Raw genomic sequence first — 23,311 nt, 5'->3', positions numbered from 1 at the left:
AGAACTCAACAAAAGGTTCCAGGAGGTCTTTACAATAGAACAGGGAGAAGTCACGGCGCTAGGAGAGGTGGCAGCAAACCAGGTGACCTTGGAAAGGTTCGAAATTACAAGAGATGAGGTCAAGAAGCACCTATTGGAGCTGGATGTGAGAAAAGCTGTTGGGCCGAATGGAATCTCACCATGGGTATTGAAAGAGTGTGCAGGAGCACTTTGCTTGCCACTCTCCATAGTGTATAGTAGGTCACTGGAAACGGGAGACCTACAAGAAGTATGGAAGACTGCTAATGTAGTACCAATATTTAAAAAGGGTGACAGACAAGAGGCACTGAACTACAGGCCAGTGTCCTTAACTTGTATACCATGCAAGGTGATGGAGAAGATTGTGAGAAAAAACCTAGTAACACATCTGGAGAGAAGAGACTTCGTGAAAACCCATCAACATGGATTCAGGGAGGGTAAATCTTGCCTTACAGGCTTGATAGAATTCTATGATCAGGTGACAAAGATTAAGCAAGAAAGAGAAGGATGGGCGGACTGCATTTTTTTGGACTGTCGGAAAGCCTTTGACACAGTACCCCATAAAAGGTTGATGCATAAGCTGGAGAAACAGGCAGGAGTAACTGGTAGGGTGCTCCAGTGGATAAGGGAGTACCTAAGCAATAGGAAGCAGAGAGTTATAGTGAGGGGTGAGACCTCAGAATGGCGTGAAGTCACCAGTGGAGTCCCACAGGGCTCTGTGCTTGAACCTATCCTGTTTCTGATATACGTAAATGATCTCCCAGAGGGTATAGACTCATTCCTCTCAATGTTTGCTGACGACGCCAAAATTATGAGAAGGATTAAGACAGAGGAGGACAGCTTGAGGCTTCAAGAAGACCTGGAGAAGCTGCAGGAATGGTCGAACAAATGGCTGTTAGAGTTTAACTCAAGCAAATGTAATGTAATGAAGATAGGGGTAGGAAGCAGGAGACCATATACAAGGTACCATTTGGGAGATGAAATACTTCAAGAGTCAGAGAGAGAGAAAGACGTGGGGGTGGATATCACGCCAGACCTGTCCCATGAAGCTCATATCAAGAGGATAACATCAGGAGCATATGCCAGGTTAGCTAACATAAGAACGGCCTTTAGAAACTTGTGTAAGGAATCTTTCAGAACATTATATACCACATATGTCAGACCAATCCTGGAGTATGCGGCTCCAGCATGGAGTCCATATCTAGTCAAGTATAAGACTAAACTGGAAAAGGTTCAAAGGTTTGCCACCAGACTAGTACCCGAGCTGAGAGGTATGAGCTACGAGGAGAGACTACGGGAATTACACCTCACTTCGTTGGAAGACAGAAGAGTTAGGGGGGACATGATCACCACATTCAAGATTCTCAAGGGAATCGACAGGGTTGATAAAGACAGGCTGTTTAACACAAGGGGCACACGCACTAGGGGACACAGGTGGAAACTGAGTGCCCAAATGAGCCACAGAGATATTAGAAAGAACTTTTTTAGTGTCAGAGTGGTTGACAAATGGAATGCATTAGGAAGGGATGTGGTGGAGGCTGACTCCATACACAGTTTTAAGTGTAGATATGATAGAGCCCAATAGGCTCAGTAACCTGTACACCTGTTGATTGACGGTTGAGAGGCGGGACCAAAGAGCCAGAGCTCAACCCCCGCAAGCACAACTAGGTGAGCACACACGACCTGATAGCTGAGTGGACAGCGCTGTGGACTCATAATCCTAGGGTTTGGGTTCGATCCCCGTTGATGGCAGAAACAAGATAGGCAGAGTTTTTTCACCCTGATGCCCCTTTTCCCTATCAGTAAATAGGTACCTGGGAGTTAGACAGCTGTTATCAGCTGCTTCCTGTGTGTGTGTGTGTGTGTGTGTGTGTGTGTGTGTGTGTGTGTGTGTGTGTGTGTGTGTGTGTGTGTGTGTGTGTGTGAAAAAACATGAGTTAGTGTTACGAATCTGTGTTTGATTCTAACATTCATTCATGCTAAATATGTATGTCCATTATTTCTTTTCCCCGTTAATAATATAACATGGTATCCAGTTGTATTCCAGTATAATTATGTTTGATTTAATTGTAGCACGCTGTAGTGTGCCTGTATAGAATATTGTGTTAGGCTATTTGCATGTTCATTCCTGTGGGAGGAGTCGGTGGCGACTCACTTTGCCATATTTGGAAGTGCTCCAGTGGCGGGCCGTGTATTCAAGCTAGCGTCAATGTTTCACCATTGAAATTATTCCTGTTATTGATTGTACTTAAATTCTTTTATACCTTAGCAGTGTTATATACACATAAGTCTCTTCCGAGGTTCACTCGGAAGAGATGACACCTGTCATCGAGGAGAAAAGAAACGCCTTGGCAGCCTACAAAGCCTGCCCAAGTCAGCGCAACTTACAGATCCTTCGGGCCGTCCGCTGCAAAGTGCAGCAGAGCGCCAGGCAATGTGCCAACAACTATTGGCTCCAGCTCTGCTCCCAGATACAGACTGCAGCGGATACAGGCAATGTAAGGGAAATGTATGACGGCATCAAGCAGGCCCTCGGCCCAATCCAGAGGAAGACCACTCCTCTGAAATCTGCCACTGGCGAGGTGATTCAGGACCAGACACTGCAGCTGAAGCGCTGGGTCGAGCACTACTCTGAGCTATACGCCAGGGACAATGTGGTCACCGAAGACGCCCTGAGCGCCATTGAGTGTCTGCCTGTGTTAATGGAGCTCGACAGCGAACCGACCTTGGAAGAACTCAGCGATGCCCTAGACTCCTTTGTTTCTGGTAAAGCTCCTGGCAAAGATGGCATTCCTGCTGAGACTTTGAAGTGCTGCAGAGGTAGCCTGCTCATGGAGCTGCATGAAATCCTCTGCCTCTGCTGGGAAGAAGGAGAGGTGCCACAGGACATGAGGGATGCCAACATCGTCACACTGTATAAGAATAAAGGTGACAGGGGCGACTGCAACAACTACCGTGGAATCTCCCTCCTCAGTATTGTCGGAAAGCTGTTTGCTCGAGTCGCATTGAAGAGGCTCAAAGTACTTGCAGAGAGAGTCTATCCAGAATCACAATGCGGATTCAGAGCTGACAGGTCCACCATCGACATGGTCTTTTCCCTCAGACAACTGCAGGAGAAAATGCAGGGAACAGAAGCAGCCACTCTTCGTAGCCTTCACAGATCTGACAAAGGCCTTTGACCTCGGCAGCAGGGATGGCCTGTTCAAGATCCTCCCCAAGATCGGATGCCCACCCAGGCTCCTCAGCATCATCAGATCTTTCCACAAGAACATGAGGGGCACCGTGGTCTTTGATGGCCTAACATCAGACGCCTTTGACATCCGAAGTGGAGTAAAGCAGGGCTGCGTACTGGCTCCAACACTATTCGGGATTCTCTTCGCAGTTATGCTGCGGCACGCCTTCGGATCTGTCACGAAAGGCATTTACCTCCGGACCAGGTCGGATGGAAAGCTCTTTAACCTCGCCACGCTGAGTGCCAAGACGAAGGTTTGGCTGAGGTGTCTGCGCGACTTCCTTTTTGCCGACGACGCAGCAGTCACTACCCACTCAGCCAAAGACCTCCAACAGTTCATGACCCGCTTCAACGAGGCCTCTCAGGCTTTCGGACTCACCATCAGCCTGAAGAAAACAAAAGTCATGGGACAAGGAGTGGACTCCCCACCTGACATCAGCATCTCCGATTCCAAACTGGAAGTCGTTCACGACTTCGTGTACCTGGGCTCCACAATCTCTGACTCCCTCTCTCTTGATACGGAGCTAAACAAATGCATCGGTAAGGCATCTACTACCATGGCCAGACTGACAGAGAGAGTCTGGGCCAACAATAGGCTAACTGAGTATACCAAGATTCAGGTTTACAGAGCCTGTGTCCTGAACACTCTCCTTTATGGCAGTGAGTCTTGGACACTCCGCGCCCGTCAGGAAAGACAGCTGAATGCCTACCACATGCGCTACCTCGACACATCTTGGACATCACCTGGCAGGACAAGGTGACAAACAACAACGTCTTGAGGAGAGCAAGAATCACCAGTATGTACAAAATGCTGAAACAAAGACGAATGCGCTGGCTTGGGCACGTTGTGCGAATGGGTGATGGCAGGATCCCCAAGTATCTCCTGTACGGAGAGCTGATGCAGGGAGAGCGTCCAACAGGTAAGCACCAGCTACGGTACAAAGACGTATGCAAGAGGGGCCTGAAAGCCATGGACGTCGATCTTGCTATAGGGAAGACACTGGCTGCAGACCGTTCAGCCTGTTCAAAGAGGTCTCTCCAAGTTCGAGAAGTCACTTGCCAAGGAATCGGAGGCAAAGAGACAGAGAAGGAAAGCCGGTAGCCAGGAAGTAAGTAAGTAAGTAATTATCAAAAGAAGGCACCAAACCGGGAAGGCTATGTAGCACCATCAAATACGCAAAATAATCAGAGGGCGCTAAATATCACCAAGGATGCCAATACGAGAACAAAAACGCATAAGGCGAACGATATCAAAAGTATCCGAGTACCAAGAATTCTATCGAGGGACAGGTGACCGCGAGGGGCGGTCGGAAAGCAAGACACACGCTCGTCCTGGAAGTCAGGACAATCAAGAAGGACATGCACGACCGTAAGAGGGACAATGCAACTAGGACAATAAGGAGCAGGGTGGCGCTCCATCAAGTGACCATGGGTTAAGCGAGTATGGCCAATACGCAACCTCGCCAGAGCTGTTTCCCACCGCCGGTTACGGTGGAAGGAGGACGGCCACGAGGAAACACAACATTTAAGAGTACGTAGCTTGTTACCAGTAACAGACAACCAAGAAGCCTGCCAACGGGTAAGGACTGAGGACTGGATAACCGGGTAAAAGTCGGAATACGGAATGCCTTTACGAGAGATGGGACAAGAGCGGACAGCTTCCTTAGCGGCAGCATCCGCACGCTCATTTAAAGACACACCAATATGGCTGGGAACCCAACAAAACTCAACCGACTTAAATTTACTGTGAACGAGAAACAGCCAATGCTGGATCTCGACAACTACTGGATGAACCGGATTAAAGGACCCGAGAGCCATGAGGGTACTACGAGAGTCAACAACAACCACAAAGGAAGACTGACAACGAGAAAGCAGGAGACGAAGAGCATAGAGAATAGCATAAAGTTCCGCTGTAAAGATGCTAGTCTCCGGAGGCAAGCAACACATATAAGTGCGATCAGGAAAAACAACAGAGTAGCCAACACCGTCCGCTGACTTAGACCCATCGGTGAAGACAGAAACGGAGCGGGAGTGAGAAGAAAAGTGCTCGAGGAAAAGGCGTTGTAGAACCGTAGGAGAGGTAAAAGCTTTAGTGATACGGGTCAAGGATGTACAAAACCGCGGAAGAGGGACCCTCCACGGGGGCAAAGAAGGAACAACACGAGGAGAAACATCAGAAATACGAACGGAGAGAGAATCCTGTAGGCGAGATAACCGGACAGAAAGAGGGAGGTGGTGAAGAGGAACAGGAACCGCAGGAGGGGTAAAAGTTAAAGCACGACAGGCGAGAGGAAGGATGTTGCAAGGACTGCGCAAGATAGCAAAGACAGTAGCGATCACGGCGGTCCTGGAGAGACAGGAAGCCAGTGTCAACATACAAGCTAAGGATGGGAGTCGAACGAAAGGCACCAGAACTGAGGCGCAACCCAGTATGGTGCAAAGCATCAAGACGGCGAAGAGTGGAAGGAGAAGCAGACGAGTAAGCAGGGCAACCATAATCGAGCTTAGACAGGACGAGAGAGGAATGTAAAGCAAGGAGAGTGTGCCTATCTGCCCCCCCAAGAAGTATGGGACAAGACCCGAAGGAGGGTAAGGGCCTTAGAGCACTCAACACGGAGGTAAGAGATATGGGGAGACCAAGACAAACGAGTGTCAAGGAATAATCCCCAAAAGCTTTGCGGAATCTTTGTATTCAAGGGGATGACCATAAAGTGACAAAGAGGGACGAAGAACAACCCGTTTCCGCGTAAAAGTCATGGCACAAGTCTTAGAAGTAGAGAACTTGAAGCCATGACCCGTGGCCCAAGACGACACAGCATCAATTGCAAGTTGAAGCCGGCGTTGAAGGAGAGGCGAATCATCACCCTGACAACAAAGGGTAAGATCATCGACATAGAGAGCGGAGAAGACACCAGAAGGAAGAGAGGAAAGAAGACCATTGAGGGCAACCAGAAAAAGAGTAGTGCTCAGAACACTACCCTGGGGCACACCTTCGTATTGCTGAAAAGAGGGAGAGAGAGCGGTACCAAGGCGCACCCGAAAGGAACGACGAGAGAGGAAGCTGCGGAGAAAGAGAGGGAGATGACCACGAAGGCCAAAAGAATGAAGTTGAGATAGGATATGATAACGCCAAGTGGTGTCGTAAGCCTTTTCTAGGTCAAAAAGGACGGCAACAACGGAGGTCTTCGCAGCAAAAGCAGTACGAATATAGACCTCCAAGTTCACCAGGACATCTGTCGTGCTGCGGCACTTGCGGAAACCAAATTGAGAAGGGGAGAGGAGGTGATGGTGTTCTAGGAACCACATCAGACGAACGTTAACCATACGTTCAAAGAGTTTGCAGACACAACTTGTGAGAGCAATATGGCGAAAGTCCTTAGGGGAAGTACCCAGAGACCCCGGTTTGTGAACAGGGAGGACAACGGCATCGAGCCAGTCCTCAGGGACTGACGACGACTCCCAGATCCGATTATACAGACTCAGTAAATACTGAGACGTGCTCAGAGGGAGATGGCGAAGCATCTCATAATGAATACCATCGGAGCCCGCCGCCGTAGAACCGCAGAGGGCCAGGGCAGAACGAAGTTCAGAGAGAGAGAAGGGATCATTATAGGGAAGCTGAAGATGAGTGCAGAAATCTAAAGGACGAGACTCAAGGACAGGTTTACGAAGAAGGAAAGATTGGGGAAGATGAAGACCAGAGCTAACAGAAGAAAAGTGGGAACCCAGTTCGGAAGCGACCTGCAACGGGTCCGCCACAAGAGTATCACGGAGGTGAAGGACCGGTGAAACATCGGGAACGAACTTACCCGCTATCTTGCGGATACGCTTCCAGATCTGGGCCAGAGGGGTCTCGGACGTAATTGTTGAGACATAAGATGCCCAACATTCACGTTTAGCCGTACGGATGGCCCAACGGGCCACCGCACTCGCTTTCCGAAAGAAAAGAATCGGTCGTCTGCCTACGGCGGTGCCTCTTCCAGGGTGCACGCTTACAGCGGACAGCCCGAGCACAGTCCGCATTCCACCAGGGAACGCACTTCCGTGGACCCCGAGAGGAAGAGCGAGGAATAGAGCGGAGGGCAGCGTTGAAGACAGTGTCATGAAAAAGGAGGAGAGCGCGAGAGAGAGGCAGAAGGGAGAGGTCAGAGAGAGCAGCACTGAGGGTAAATAGGGTCCAGTCTGCCTTTGCAAACTGCCACCTAGGGAAAGAGAGGGAAGGGCGAAAAGAGAAAAAGGAAACAAGGATGGGGAAATGATCACTTCCATGGAGGTCATCAAGAACCTGCCACGTGAAATCTAAGTAAAGAGAAGAAGAGCAGAGAGAAAGATCAAGACAAGAAAGGGTGCGAGTCCGAGAGTCCAAATGAGTGGGCTCACCAGAATTCAGAAGAGACAGGGAAGAAGAGAGGAGAAACGGCTCAAGGAGGCGACCCCGGGTATTCGTCAGAACGTCACCCCAAAGAGAATGACGACAATTGAAGTCACCCAGCAGGAGCACAGGCTCCGGCAAGGAGTCTAGGAGGTGTTTCAAATCAGGAAGAGAGAGCGGGACACTCGGGGGGAGATAAATGGAACAAACTGTGTACCATTTCCCCACAAAGATATGAGCAGCAGAACAATGGAGAGGCGAAGGAAAAAGTAAAGGAACAAAGGGAACATCAGCCCGAATCAAGAGAGCAGAAGAATTAGAAGCCCCAGCAATGGCTGGGGGGGGGGAGAGAAAGGAATAGCCACGAAAACGACCAGGACGAGCACCAAGCATTGGCTCCTGGAGACAGACACAAAGGGGCGAAAACCGCGAAATCAGAAGTTGGAGTTCGAGGAAATTGGCGTAATAACCTCGAACGTTCCATTGAAGAATGGACAACGACGAGAAGAGAAAGGACAAAAACAGAGAACAAGGAAGAAACAAAGGCGAAAGAGCAACAGAGCACGTTAAAGAATATCAGGGTCGGGATCAGGGTCAGCAAAGTCAGGGTTAGGGGGCATGGGTAAACTGAGCAAAGACGGAGGGAAGGAAACGGGAGAACAGATCAGAGGTGGGCGGGCGGGGTCCGGAGGAGGAGGAGGAGGAGGAAGAGGAGGAGACAACGGAGAGGAGCAGTCAAGGACAGCAGCAGGAAGAGGGGGAGTAGAAAGAGGGGAGCGCACCCCAGCAAGAGCAGCAACCGAAAGGGAAGCAGGGGCCAAAGAAACCTCCATAGCAGGAACAGGGGATGCAATCATTGAAACGGGAGGGGAAGGAGCAACAGAACCAGACATAGGAGCTGAGGAAGAAAGCAAAGCCTTCTTACCCGCCGGGGAAGAGGAAGGAGAGGAGCCAGGCTTACGCTTCTGACTTAAAGAGACCGGTGTCCCAGCAACTACGTACCGGGCAACGGATTCCAGTGTCTCAACAGGAGAAGCCGAACGAGAGCACACACGACGGCAGCTAGGAGAGCGATGGACATCCGCCCGCACCGACAGGCGGTGGGGAGAGCCGAGAGATGGAGGAAGAGGATGGGAAGGAGGATCGGAGGGGGACGAGGAAGAAGACACAGGAGACACGACAGACTGGGTAGAAGGAAGGGGAACCCCGGACAGAGGACCAGGAGGAGGATCCTTCGGGAGAGAACCCAAAGGAACAGAGGAGGGGGCAGTGGGTGCATCAGGGTCCAAGGCCCGGAAACGGTTGTGAGTCTGAGGAAGGCGGGAAGGACGAGGAGAGGAAGAGCGCAACACACGAGCATAAGGCGGGAGCCGGCGAACCTGGCGTCTCGCCTCAGGAAAAGATAAACGCTCCCGGTGCTTCAAGTTGAGGACGGCTGCCTCAAGCTTGTAATGGACACACGCACGGGAGAAGGTAGGATGGGCCTCACCGCAGTTGAGGCAACGAGCCTGGGGAGAAGTGCACTCCGACTTAGAGTGACCTTCGCCACCACACAAAGGACAGAGAGAGACAGTCCCGGAGCAGTGGAGGGCACCATGCCCAAACCTCCAGCACTTGTTGCAGAGCCGAGGAGAAGGAATGTACTCCTGGACAGAGTACCTGGCACCAGCAAGAATGACAGAGGGTAGAAGGGTCCTACCATCAAAGGTAATCTTCACAACCCGGAGGGGTTGACAGCGACTACCACGAGGGGGACGAGTAAACGTGTCCACCTGGAGAATAGAATGGCCCTGGGCAGCAAGGATATGTCGAATATCGTCGTGGCAGTCGCGCAGGTCCCGAACACCGGTCGCAACATGGGGCGAGAGCAAAATAGTGCTAACACTGGCATTCAACTGAGCGTTCTTCGAGACCCGAACAGGGGTCTCGCCAAGGCAGGATAAGGCAGCCAAACGGGAAGCAGCATCCTGAGAAGGAGCAGCAACGACACGTGTACCGAGACGAGTGGGGTTGAAAGTAATGGAGGCATCCACGGAATCAACGAGATGTCGATGGAGGGAGAAATCGTCAGGAGGCGCAGAATCAAGAGGGAGGAGATCAAAATATTTGGCCCACGAAGCGGGACCAAACAAGGCTTGATAGGTAGCAGAACTGGAAGGAATCGAGCGAGGGCGGCCGTGACGAGGACGGCGGTGAGAACCCCCAGAGAGAGAGGGGTTAAAAGGCGCAGTAGTTACAACTAGAGAAGGAGCCGTGCCAGGGGACGAGGTAGTCACCACTGGGGGCCTGGGGCTCGATCCAACCACAGAGGGAGGGGAGCCAGGGGAAGGAGTCAGAGAGGCCAAAGGAGGAGCAAGGTCAGGGCCCAATGCAGCGGAGGCTACAGAGCCCGGTCTTCCAATACGGACCGACTCGGGGGCTTGGTCGCCCACCCCACGAGCCTGAGAAGGTACACCAGAAGCAGCCGAAACAGGGGTTATCATCATGACGAAAAGAAGAATTCATCCACGAATGTGCCCCCACACCCACCATGGAGCCACAATTAGAGGCAGGACACCCAACAAGAAGCTATCGCCGATCTTGCCGGGGCCTCCTAGGGGGTGTGCCTGTAAGACACATAGACATTCACCCATAACGCTATGCATGCTATTGGCTGTACAAGAATGTAAGAACCATTGTATACAAAAATAATAAATAAAATACAATAATATATCATAATATATTACTGTATTATATAACAATAATGTAAAATATAATAATTCCTATTGTTTAGCTTTCTAAGTTTTCTCAAGCATTACATGGGTTACTGTGTGCAGGTGTTTAACATTAGGGGGGGGGGCAGGGTCCAGGCAGGCTTCACATACAGCTGTAATTAGGTCAGTTCCAGTCTCATCTGTCCTGCACCTCGCAGTGTTCTACAATGTTAAAGATTTTTCTTTTAAACCATTTCATATATTAATGGGCCCAGAGACATCATCTATAACTTTTGTTACTCCTCTGTATGAACCTTTTTTTCTAATTTCACCCAAAAAATCACAAAACTTTTTCCTTGAAAGATTATCGGCAACTTTTGATCTCACAATATTATCTTTCTCTTTCTTAATCCTCTTTCTTGATGATATTGAGCCCTGGTGCCACACCTGAGCTGGGGCCACCAACCGTCTCTGGGGCCCCCTGCTTCTTTCCGTAGGTAATGCCAAAAGGTCTGGAGCACCCTGAAACTTCCCATAGAGTTTTCCAAAAGATCTGGGGCACCCTGCATCTTTCTATAGGTTATGCCAAAAGGTAGATCTATTATGAAATTCCCTAACATGATTATTCCAACCTGGCATAATACTTCTTTTATTGGTTATAAGATAAATACTCTCTTCCCCTGCACTATCTAGCACTGAAACGACAGATGTGAAAAAGTCCTTGAGATTGTTCTGATGCAAATTGCACTGAATAATATTGCAAGCAATTGCATCACTTGTTATTTGAGTATTGGTTAAGCAGGCATTTAAACTTATCCAGGTCAGCAAGAGTGACCTTCCTACGTTTAGGTGTGTTCTAGGGAGGTTTATGTTATCTTTGGCAGCAGCAACTTGTGAGTGAGGTATATTGGAGGTGGCCATGACAGGATGATACCAGGACAGGTTGTCATCACTGACAGCCTTATACTTAAAGGTGTCACCAGTTATATCATCAATAAGAAAATGATCAATATGAGACCTTCCATTCCTATCTCATGACATAAAGCTATAGTATTAGTAAATAATTCATTAATAGCAGGATTATGTAAATTTTCAGCATCCATGAATTCATTAAACAAATTTAAGTATACATCTTAGCGGGTAAAATCAGTGTTAAAAATCACCTACCACCCCATGAGTTCAGCATTATGATACAAATTAGTCAATTGATATATTTCTGATCATATATTTCCATACTCATCTGCACAGTTGATATTACTTGTGGAAACCATGCATATACACACACACATAATCAAATACTGCTGAGCACCTTTCAGGCCCCTGAGCAAAGGGGCCTGACATCCGAGTGGACAGCACATCGAATTCGTAGACCTGAGGTTCCGGGTTTGATCCTTGGTGGAGACGAAAACAAATGGGCAGAGTTTCTTTCATCCTGATGAGTCTGTTCACCTAGAAGTAAATATGTACCCGAGAGATAGACAGCTGCTACAGGCTGCTTCCTTGGGATTGTGTAACAAAAAGGAGGCCTGGTCGAGGACCGGGCCGTGGGGGACGATAAGCCCCGAAATCATCTCCAGATAACTATAGGACACAAGTATAGCAGGAGTGAGCCCTGATACAATATTGACAACCTCAACTTTACATTGCATATTGTTATGCCCAGGATAGCAGCAGCACCATAGGGTCTTCCAGGACCTGACCAGTCAATAGACATGTCAATACTGGCAGTGGAAAAAGAGCTATCAATAAATTTGAAGTGGTTTTGAAATTCGTAAGATGTAAGCCAGTGTTCTTGCAAAACAAGAATATTTTGCACATACCAAAATGCTTTTAACGTTCATATATTCAGGGTTTGTTATTTCTCTAATTACCTTAATAACCGGGAATTATAACTTTACAAATACTGAAGCATTGTCATGAGGGTAAATAAACCATATTACGTGAAGATCATTTATGTGCTAATTAAAACAACACTTATAGTAAGAGGACAGTAAATTGGAATGTTGAGACAATTGTTAAGTAATAATAATATAATAATTAACAGGTTTTAAGAGCCATCTATTGCACATTATTCTATCTATAAATAATCTGAACTAATAATAGAGCCTAAATAAATAATAATTAAACATCATTCACACCCATCAAGACAAGAAATTAAACGACCAATGAAAACCATATAGGTTACTCCTACACCTCATAATACAGGCCAATAATGATCATAAATATACTTATCAATTAAACAATATTCAAACTAAGGACTTTACATCAATTTTTTTAAATCACTAATTTAAAAGCAGACATTCTTTTATATTAATAAATTGTCAGATTAAGGCATCTGTAAACAAATGAAATAAATATTAGTAATTAAGCCTTCGATGAAATACTCCGCATTATAATACAAATTCTGGAGTCACTCATATATATGCAAAGTTTTGGTTTATAAAATGCCAGATATAAGATAATACAAATATCAGAATCAGGCTAATATTATTGCCAGATTCATATACAGTACTGTATATATATATATAGAATTGCTTGCTACTTATATATATAGAATTGCTTGCTACTTATACATATATATAATTGCCAGATTTATATATACATATATCGAATTGCTAGATCCATATAAATATAAAACTGCCCGATTCAAGATAATGTAATTAACATATTTATGCTATTTTTATATATATATACTGTATATGAGTTTTATAATTGCCAGTCTTAGGATAATATAACTGCCAGATTCAGGTTAATATAATTGACAGTCAGGCTTTGATACTGTATGCCATACCTACCTCTTTCTTAAACTTAATCATTACAGAATCTGAGGCCTTCCTGATAACTATATTCTATCATATCTTAATGATAGACACCAATATGTAGCCATTAATGACATAACCCCCCCCCCCACATCTCTACTGTAACCGTAGGAGTGCCACAGGGCAGCATCTTAAAACCTCTCCTATTGCTTATATACATCAATGATTTACCAAATGTCTCTAACATCCTTAAACCAATACTATTTGCTGGCGATACTGCCTTCATCTATTCAAACTCCAATGCATCACACAATAAGTAATATTGTAAACAACAAATTGAAACAAACTGGATGTGGTTGGATATCAACCAACAAACTAAATATAGAGAATACCTATTACATTGTATTTGGAAGTAAATTATCAAATGAAATTCACCTTCAAATAGATAATGTCAACATTACCATTAAAAAGATGAAAAAGTTCCTTGGCCTATACATAAACAAGAGACTAAATTTGAACACTCACATACAGTACACAGGCAAAGTCTCAAACTGTTGGTATATTCTCAAAAATCACATATTATATTCCCCATTCTTCTGTCCTTTCACTATACTATTCCATAAGCTATTCCTGTTTAACATAATGATAATGCTAAAGATGATAATGTTTTTTTGAGAAACGTACATAGAAAATGGGTTACAAGCACAATGTTGGATTTCTAGGTAAAGCAAGAATATACTATGCCTAAAGCCACTAATATGCACAGTGTTTCAGGCATGCTGTGGATAAACACTTAAAATTAATTGCTAAAAATAATTGAGATGAAAAGCAAAAGTTAAACAAAAGTAGAAAAAATAAAAAGATCGACAATAATTACATGTTGAACGGAACAGCAAAACTGCAACAGAACAGCCGATGGTAATTTTAACTAAATAAACATGGTAACTTTTTTTGTTTACTTGGCTTATAGCAGTATTACAAGTTCAGTCATTATTCATTATTGTTTAATAATAGCAAGACATAGGTTGACAATCAGTAGGTAAGGTAGGTTACATGGCATTTATTAGGTAGTACTTAGTTTCTCTCTTAAACTGGTTGAGAGAGGGACAGTCTTTGATGTTATTGGGAAGAACATTATACATTTTGGGACTCTTGATTTGTGGAATATTTCCACTTTGGCTAAGTCGCACTCTTGGAATATCAAATAAATATTTGTTTCTAGTGTGGATTTCAAAGATTCTGTTACAGCCCCCTACCATGTATTTAAGAACAGGTTTAGCATTGCAGTTCAGTGTTTCATATATATATGTGTAATATATTATATATATATATATATATATATATATATATATATATATATATATATATATATATATATATATATATATATATATGCAACAATGATCACAAAAACACTGATCCAAGTATGCAGAATAACCACATATGAAAAATAGAAAATGCTTAACGCGTTTTCGGCTAATTCGCCTTCATCAGAGCAAAGTAGAAGCAAAAGTTAATTCTACTTTGTTAATTACAAAAGTTAATTCTACTAAAATTCTCATTCTACTTTGCTCTGATGAAGGCGAATTAGCCGAAAACGCGTTAAGCATTTTCTATTTTTCATATGTGGTTATTCTGCATATATATATATATATATATATATATATATATATATATATATATATATATATATATTGTGCACTTGATAGGGTGTGAAGTGACTTTGATTTAATATCTAAAATATTCAATGATTTAGATTTTAGAAAGGGGGGGGGCAGAATGCTGTCTGTGGCTTCAGTTTGTTATTGTTCTAATTGATGATTTGTCTTGAGTAATTAGAGATCATAGATAATTTAGGGAGAACCCCAGGCAATGATACCAAAATTGTGATAAGGAAAGACGAGAGGCCAATAAAGCTTAACCAAGGTAGAGGGTGACGTACATAATATCTGATTTAGAAAAGAATGCCAAGTGATTTTAAAATATTTTTTAGCTATAATTTGTATGACACTGGAATTTCAGCTTTTTATCAATGAGAACATCATGGAATTTACCCTCTACTTTATTACCAATCTGGATATTGCCAATTCTTAGGATTGAAGAAAATGAGGGTTGTGTAAACAGCCAATAAAACTGGCTTGAGGTATTGAGAGGTATTCGGAATGTCATTAATGTAGATGAGAAAGAGTACGCAAGTAATTATCAAAAGAGGGCACCAAGCCCGGAAGGCTACGAAACACCATCAACTGTGTGGGATATAAAAAAAACGGTATATATAACTAAGGATGCCAATTCGAAAACAAATGTGCATAAGGCAATCAATATCAAAAGATATCTGATTTATCAAGGATTCTATCGAGGAACAAGTGACCACGAGAGACAGTCAGGAAACAAGACACACACGCCTCCTGGAAGTCAGGACATTCGACAAGGATATGCACAACTGTGAGAGACAATGCAGTTTGGAAAATAAAGAGCAGGGCGGCGCTCCATTAAGTGCCTATGAATTAAACGTTTATGGCTAATATGTAATCTCATTAGAGCCATTTCTCACCACCAATTTTGGTGATGGGAGGAGGGCCATGGGGACACACTACCTTCAAGAGTATGCAGTTTGTCACGAGTAACAGAAGACCAACAATCCTGCCAATGGGTAAGGATGGAGGAATGAATAACTGGGTAGAAGTCAGAATAAGGAACACCTTTAAGGGAGATGGGGCAAGTGTAGATAGCCTCCTTAGTGACAGAGTCTGCTCGCTCATTTAAGGACACACAAATATGGCTGGGAAACTGGCAAAATTCCACTGTCCTAAACCTATTGGAGATAAACAGCCAATGTTGAATTTCGACTACAACCGAATGAACTGGATTAAAGGCTCCAGAGCCATGAGGGCACTGTGAGAGTCAACTACAACAATAAAGGAAAATTGACAGCAAGAAAGCTGTTGACAAAGAGCATACAAAATAGCACAAAGTTCTGCTGTGGAGATGCTAGTCTCTGGATGCAGGCGACACATAGGTGTGGTCAGGAAAAACAACAGAGTAGGCTACACCATCTGCAGACTTTGACCCCATCTGTGAAGACGGAAATGGAGCGGAAGTGTGAAGAAAAGTGTGCAAGGAAAAGTACGACATAAGCGAGAGTGAGGAGGGTGTTGTAGGGACTGTGCAATGTAGCAAAAACAGTAGCGATCATGGCGATCCTGTAGATACAGTATGCCTGTTTCATCATACCGACTTAGGGTAGGAGTCAAACGCAAGGCACCAGAGCTGAGGTATAACCCATTATGGTGCAGAGCATCAAGACAGCATAGAGTAGAAGGAGAGGCAGACGAGTAAGCAAGACAACCATACTTGAGTTTAGACAGCACGAAGGTGGAGCGTGCTCGTATCAGCTCCCAAGGAAGTATAACTTACCTTAAGTAAGTTAAGGACCTTAGAGTATCCAACTCAGAGGTTAGAGATATGGGGAGACCAAAACAAATGAGTGTCAAAGATTAACTCCATAAGTTTAGCAAAATCTTTGCACAAAAGGGGATTACCATAAAGCGACAAAGGGGGATGAAGAGCGACCTACTTCCGAGTAAAAGTCATCGCAAAAGTTTTAGTTGTAGAGAACTTGATGCCATGATTGGTGTCCCAGGATGACACGGCATCAATCGCAAGTTGAAGTCGCCATTGAAGGAAAGGCAAGTCATCACCTTGACAGCAATGGGTAAGATTGTCAACATAGAGAGCTGATGAGATTCCAGAGGGAAGGGAGTAAAGAAGACCACTGAGGGCAACCAGGAAAATTAGTAAGTGCTCAGAACACTACTGTGAGGTACACCTTCATATTGCCGTAAAGAGGCAGAATGGTACAAACCATCACTAAAGGAACGATTAGAGCGGAAGCTTCGTAGGAAGAGGAGGAGATTACTACGAATGGAGTTGGGACAAAATATGGTATCTCCAGGTGGTGTCATATGCCTTTTTCAGGTCAAAAAAATGACAGCAACAACAGAGGTCTTTGCAGCAAAAGCAGTACATATATAGACCATGTTCACCAAAACATCTGTCATGACACATGCAAAAGCCAAATTGAGAAGGTAAGTGGTGGCAATAGTGTTCCAAGTGCAACATCATAAGGACATTGAACATACGTTCAAAGAGTTTGCAGACGCAACTCGTGAGGGCAATGGGGCAGATGTCCTTAGCAGCTGTCCCTGGAGACCCTGGTTTCTGAATAGGAAAAACCACCACCTGAAGCCAGTCCTCAGGGACAGATGATGACTGCCAGATATGGTTAAACAGATTCAGTATATACTGAAACCATGCATTGAGAGAGGTGAAATTCATTAGGAGATGTTTCGCTTTCTGAGCCCGCTGCCATAGAACCGCAGAGAGTCAGGGTAGACTGGTGTTCAGAGAGAGATCATTATAGAGAAATTGGAGATGCGTGCGAAAATCTATAGGACAAGATTCATGAAGGTGCTTACGAATAAGGAAAGATGGAGGAAGACTAGAACTGGAGCCACCAGTCGAAAGAGGGGAACACAGTTCGGTGGCGACTGACACAGAATCCGCCACAATAGAACCATGGAAGTGAAGGACTGGTGAGACATCTGGAACAAACTTACCGGCAATCTTACGGATTTTCTTCCAGATCTGGGGCAGAAGAATATCAGACGTAATGGTGGAGACAAAAGATTTCCAACTCTCACGTTTAACCGTACGGACCGCAGTCACCTTATAAAACAAAAGAAAACAGCCGTCTGTCTGCATCTGTCTTTCTTCCAGGCTGCACTCTTACAGAGGACAGTCGAAACACCCAGCATTCCACCTGGGAACGCATTTCCGCATGTCCCTGAAGGTAGAGCAAGGAATAGAGTGGAGGGCAGCGTCTAATATAGTGTGATGAAAAAAGGAGTAGGGCTCGACGATGAGGCAGATAGGAGAGGTCAGAAAGAGTAGCATGTAGAGTGAATAGATTCCAGTCAGCCTTGACAAACTGCCACCTAGGGGAGGAGAGAGAAGGGTGAAAAGAGAAAAAGGTGACAAGGATGGGGAAATGGTCACTGTTATGGAGGTCACGAAGAATCCACCACGTGAAATCTAAATAAAGACGAGACGAAAAAGAGGGAGGTGGTGATGAAGAACAGGAACTACAGGAGGGGTAAAAGTCAAAGCATGACAAGAGGCGAGAGGATGGATGTTGCAAGGACCGCGCAAGATATCAAAGACAATAGCGATCACGGCGATCCTGGAAAGATAGGAAGGCAGTATCAACATACAAGCTGAGGGCGGGAGTCGAACGAAAGGCACCAGAGCTGAGGCGCAACCCAGTACGGTGCAAAGCATCATGACGACGAAGAGTAGGAGACGAGTAAGCAGGGCAACCATAATCGAGTTTAGACAGGACGAGAGACGAATGTAAAGAGAGGAGTGTGCGGCTATCAGCTCCCCAAGAAGTATGGGACAAAACCTTAAGCATGGTAAGGGTCTTGGAGCATTCAACTTGGAGGTAAGAGATATGAGGCGACCAAGACAAACGAGTGTCAAAGATTAACCCCAAAAGCTTAGCGGACTACCTGAACACAAGGAGATGACCATAAAGCGAAAGAGGGACAAAGAACGACATGCTTCTGAGTAAAAGTCATAGCATAAGTCTTAGACATAGAGAACTTGAAGCCATGATAAGTGGCCCAAGATGACATGGCATCAATCGCAAGTTGAAGCCACCGTTGAAGGAGAGGCGAATCATCATCCCGACAGGAAAGGGTAAGATCGTCGACATAGAGAGCGAAGAAGACGCCAGAAGGGAGGAAATAAGACCGTTGAGTGCAACTAGAAAAAGAGTAGTGCTCAGAACACTACCTTGGGGTACACCCTCATATTGCCTAAAAGGGGCAGAGAGAGTGGCACCAAGCCTAACTCGAAAGAAACGAGAGATAAAGCTTTGGAGGAAGAGAGGGAGATTACCACAAAGGCAAGATGAATGAAGTTGTGACAGAATATGATATCTCCAGGTGGTGCCGTAAGCCTTTCCCAAGTCAAAGAAGACGGCAACAACAGAGGTCTTCGCAGCAAAAACAGTACAAATATAGACCTCTAAGTTTGCCAGGACATGTTGTGCTGCGGCACTTGTGAAAACCAAATTAAGAAGGGGAGAGGTGGTGAGTGTTCTAAAAACCACATCAGACAAACGTTAACCATACGTTCAAAAGAGTTTGCAGACAACTCATGAGGGCAATAGGGTGGAAGTCCTTAGGGAATGTCCCGAGAGACCCTGGAAACATAACAGGGAGGACGGGGAGGACAACAGCATCAAGCCAGTCCTCAGGTACTGAAGACGACTCTCAGACCCGATTATACAGACTCGGTAAATACCGAGACATGCACAGAGGGAGATGGTGAAGCATCTCATAATGAATGCCATCGGAACCCACTGCCATAGAACCACAGAGGGACCGGGCAGACTTAAGTTCAGAGAGAAGGGATCGTTATAGGGAAGGCTGAGATGAGTGCAGAAATCTAAAGGACGAGATTCAAGAACAGGCTTACGAAGAAGGAAAGATTAAGGAAGATGAGAACCAGAGCTAACAGACGAAAAGTGGGAACCCAGTTCGGTCGCAACGTGCAATGGGTTCACCACAAGAGTACCACGGAGGTGGAGGACCGGCGAGACATCAGAAGCAAACTTGCCGACTATCTTGCGGATACCCCTCCAGAGTATTTTCGGGCGTAATAGTGGAAACATAAAACCTCCAACACTCACGTTTACCTGTACAGATGGTCCTACGGACCACTGAACTCGCCTTCTGAAACAAAAGACAAAAATCAGCCATCTGCCGGCGGTGGTGTCTCTTCCAGGCTGCACGCTTATAGCAGACAGCCCAAGCACAGTCCACATTCCACCAGGGAACGCACTTCCATGTTTCCTGAGAGGTAGAGCGAGGAAAAGAGTGGAGGGCAGCAATGGAGATGGTGTCATGAAAAAGGACGAGGGAGCGAGGGAGAAGCAAAATGGAGAGGTCGGAGAGAGTAGCACAGAGGGTAAATTGATGCCAGTCAGCCTCGGCAAACCGCCACCTAGGGAAGGAGAGGGCAGGGTGAAAAGAAAAAAAGGTAACAAGGATGGGGAAATGGTCACTGCCATGGAAGTCATCAAGAACCTGCCATGTGAAATTCAAGTAAAGAGACAACGAGCAAAGAAAAAATCAAGACAGGAAAGGGTGCAGTCCAAGAGTCCAAATGAGTGGGCTCATCAGAATTCCTCAGAGACAGGGAAGAAGAGAGGATGAGCGGTTCAAGAAGGCGACCCCGGGTGCTTGTCAGAACATCACCCCAGAGGGTATGTCGACAACTGAAATCATCCAGCAGGAGCACAGACTCTGGCAAGGAGTCCACTAGGTGTTTAAGATTGGGAAGAGAAAGGGGCACATTTGGGGGGGAGATAAATGGAACAAACTGTGTACCATTTACGCACAAAGACACGGGCAACAGAACATTGGAGAGGTGATGGAAAAAGTAATGGGATGAAGGGAACATCAGAACGAATCAAAAGCAGAAAAGTTATTGGCCCCAGCAAAATCTGAAGTGGGAGTCAGGGGGAGAGAAAGGAATAATCACGGAAGCGACCAGGATGAGCACCAAGCATCGGCTCCTGGAGACGGACACAAAGGAGCGAAAACTGTGAAATCAAAAGTTGGAGTTTATGGAAATTGGCGTAATATCCATGAATATTCCATTGAAGAATAGACATCGACAAAAAGATTAAGGACAGGAACAGAGAACAATGAAGAAACAAAGGTTAAAAAGGAACACAGCATGTCAAAGAAGTACAGGAACAGGATCAGGGTCAGCGAAGTCAGGGATAGTGGGCATGGGTAAACTGAGTAAGGATGGAGGGAAGGGAGTGGGAGGACAGACCAGAGGCAGATGAGCAGGGACCAGAGGAGGAGGCAACCGAGAGGGACTTTCAAGGACAGCAGGAGGGGCAGAAACAGGGGAGCACACCTCAGCAAGGGCAGGAACCGAGAGGGTAGCGGGGGCCAAAGAAACCTCCACAGCAGGAACAGGGGGCTCGACCACCGAAATGGGAGGGGTGGAGCGATAGAGTCAGAGGTAGGGGCGAGGATGAAAGTGAAGCTTTCTTACCAGTCGGGGAGGAGGAAGAAGATAAGCCAGGCTTTTGCTTCTGACTCAGAGAGGCAGATGTTCCAGCAGCAACATACTGGGCAACAGACTCAAATGTCTAAACAGAAGAAGAACGAAAGCGAACAACACGATGATCGCTAGGAGAAGGATGGATATCAGCTCGCACTGACAGGCGGCGTGGAGAGCTAAGAGACAGAGGAGAAGGATGGGAAGGAGGATCAAAGGGAGATGAGAAAGAAGACACAGGAGACATGGCAAACTGGGTAGAAAGAAGGGGAACCCCAGACAGAGAACCAGGAGGGGGGACCCTTCGGGTCAGAATGTAAAGGAACAGGGGAGCAGGCGGTGGGCGTATCTGGGTCTAAGGCCTGGAAACTGTTGAGACTGAGGAAGGTGGGAAGGACGGGAAGAGGAAGAGCGCAACACGTGAGCATAAGAAACCCCAGCGAAAGGGGGAGGAGGGGGATGGTGAACTTGGCGCCTCACCTCAGGAAATGACAAACGTTCCCAGTGCTTCATGTTGAGGACGGCTGCCTCAAGTTTGTAATGGATACACGCGCGAGAGAAGGTAGGGTGGGCATCACCGCAATTGAGGCCGCGAGCCTGGGGAGAAGTGCACTCCGACTTAGAATGACCTTCGTTCCCACACATAGGGCAGAGAGAGAGAGAGAGAGAATACTGGAGCATTTGAGGGCACCATGTCCGAACTTCCAGCACTTATTAAAAAGCCGAGAAGAGGGTATGTACTCCTGAATGGAGCATCTGGCACCAGCAAGAATAACAGAGGGCGGAAGTGTCCAACCATCAAAGGTAATTTTCACAAGCCGAAGGGACAGATGGCGACAGACACGAGGGGGTCATGAACGTGTAAACCTGGAGAACAGAATGGCCTTGGGCCTCGAGGACATGTTTAATATCCTCGTGGCAGTCCTTGAGGTTCCTAATACCGGTTGCAACATGGTGTGGGAGGAGAACAGTGCCAACACTGGCACTTAACTGAGCATTCTTGGAGACCCCAACAGGGGGGAGTCACCTCAATGCAGGACAAAGTCGCCAAGTGGACAGCTGCATCCCGAGAAGAAGCAGCAACAACATGAGTACCGAGATGGGTGGGGTTAAAAGTAACAGAGGCATCTACTGAACCAACAAGGTCCCTATGGAGGGAGAAATTGTCAGCAGTAGAATCTAAATGATGGAGGTCAAAGTATCAAGGGACCTAGAATGTGAAATGACCTTCCCAACCATGTTAAAGACTGTACCTCTCTCAACCAGTTTAAGATAAAAACAAAGCTATACCTAATAAATTCCCTGTAACCTACCTTACCCCTCTATTGTCAACCAATGTGTTTTTTTTAAATGACGCTGTTTGCCGACCGAATTGTATTTGTGCTGCTTTTCCAGCCATGTTCCCCCCTTTTTATCTCTTTTTTTTTATTTGTTCTCAACTCATTTTATTCTTTATGCTCAATTAGTATTAAGCTTTAGTCATTTAAGTTTTTCATGCCCGAAACGCTTTGCGTAATAGTGGCTTTAGGCATTGTATGTACTAGCCCTATCTATAAATCCATCACTCTTTGTAAAATCTCTTGTATGTATGTATCTTACCTAAATAAACATTTGATTTGATTTGATTTTGACTTAGTCCACGTAGCAAGAACAAACAAGGCATGGTACGAATTGGTATGGGAAGGAAGCATGCGAGAGCGGCCATGGCGGGGACGGTGGTGAGAACCCCCTAGAGAGAGAGAGGGGGGGGGGTCATAAGGTGCAGTAGTCACAATGAGAGATGGAGTCGTTCTAGGGGACGAGGTAGTCACCACAGGGGGCTTGGGGCTCGACCCAACCACAGAAGAGGAAGGGGAGCGAGGGAGTAGTCCAGTCTGGGCCCAATGTAGCGGGGGCTACAGAGCTCGGCTTTCCATCACAGTCCGACTCGGGGCCCTGGTCTCCCACCCCACATTTGAGAAGTTAAAAATAAGTGTCAGATATCAGCATGTAAATGAACAGGTAATCATTTCATCAACAAACAAGCCCCCATACCCACCATGGCGCCACAATTAGAGGATAGGACACCCGATAAGACGTGTCCCCCCCCCCC

Source organism: Procambarus clarkii, chromosome 63 (genome assembly GCF_040958095.1).
Source record: "Procambarus clarkii isolate CNS0578487 chromosome 63, FALCON_Pclarkii_2.0, whole genome shotgun sequence".
NCBI classification, from domain to species: Eukaryota; Metazoa; Arthropoda; class Malacostraca; order Decapoda; family Cambaridae; genus Procambarus; species Procambarus clarkii.
This window is presented reverse-complemented; position numbering follows the sequence as displayed.